This window comes from Crocodylus porosus, unplaced genomic scaffold (genome assembly GCF_001723895.1).
Source record: "Crocodylus porosus isolate Cpor-Errol unplaced genomic scaffold, CroPor_comp1, whole genome shotgun sequence".
Lineage (NCBI taxonomy): Eukaryota > Metazoa > Chordata > Crocodylia > Crocodylidae > Crocodylus > Crocodylus porosus.
The window spans coordinates 46,107,951-46,109,280 of record NW_017728949.1 but is presented as its reverse complement, the minus strand read 5'-3'; positions in this window follow the sequence as shown (position 1 = coordinate 46,109,280).

The window sequence follows — 1,330 nt, the reverse complement described above, 5'->3', positions numbered from 1 at the left end:
GAGGCCATCTCTTCCCAGCAGCTTGCTGCCTCTCTCGCCAAAGAGTGGGCTGTGGTCATGGAAGCCAAAGCCTTCCCGATGACACCAGCGCCACAGTCTTTGGTTGACTATGTAGATCCTCCTCTCCCTCCTCAGCCCATAGCCCGCGACTGGGAGGATCGACAAGAACACCACCTGTGCCTCCAGACCCTTTAGCCTCGCTCCCAAATCCCTGTAGCGCCTCATGACCTGGCTGGGAGCGCTCCGAGCCATGTCATTGGTGCCCACATGAATAAGGAGCATGGGATAGTGGTCTGTGGGCTGGAGCAGCTTAGGGATCTTCTCTGCAATGTCCCAGATGCGGGCTCCCAGGGAAGCAGCAGACTTCCCAGACTAAGGGGTCAGAGCAGCAGATTAGCCCCTCAGTCCCCCTCAGGATGGAGTGTCCCACAACAAACACCTTACGTTTTGTCTTGGAGAGCGGGGGTAGTAGCTGCAGGTGAGCCTGTGGGAGCTGGCAACTCAGCAGGCTCTGCTGGAGCAGCAAGAGGTGCGTACCTGTTGCTAAGCTCCGGCAGGGGGGACCTTGGTGCGGCGGGCTTTAGGGCCCCTGACCACTTTGGTCCATGTCCCTGACTGGACAGAGTGGGAGGTCCTGGAGTCCTCCTTTGTCCTGGAGGGAGGCAGTGGTCTACCCTCCAGCTCCTGGGGAAGAAGGGCAGTAGAAGTCAGTATCCTGCTCGCAGTCCCTGATGGCACGCAGTCTCTGGACTGTGGCCTGGAGCTCCTCCAGCTGGCGCACCAGAGACCCCAAAAGAGAGCAGACCCCACACGGGGAGGTGGCCATGCTCCTAGCTGCTAGAGCCTGAAAAAGGGACAGGCAGTCCCCGCAGCCAAGTGCCGGGGCACCATCTGTGTGGAGCCTGGAACCATAGGCTCCATCTGGACGGCTGTCTCTGAGGTGCCAGAGTGGGGGGATGCAGAACCCTGGGGGACCCTCGGGGTGCGATGCGTGCCCATCCATGTCATGCCTCTGGCAGGCTGGCCACAGCTGGGACTGTCTACCCTGTGGGGTTCGCAGGCAGGGTCTCGGGCCCTCCCACACGCCCTCCTGTGTGAACTCCGCATTAACTCACGTGCCAGCCGGCAAGCGCACCTGTTCGCACAGCCTGTTCATGTGGCTCCCTGGGGGACTGGGTGAAGTAGGGGCCTGAGCAGGGCTTGACCCGGCCCAGCTCCACGCAGCCGCCTCCTCCCACTCAAAGAGGGGTTAACCCCCTCCCACCCCGGGCCCCACTTGCCTCCGGCTGTGCTGGGGATTGGCTGGGGGGGGTCCATGGCTGCTAGGGGG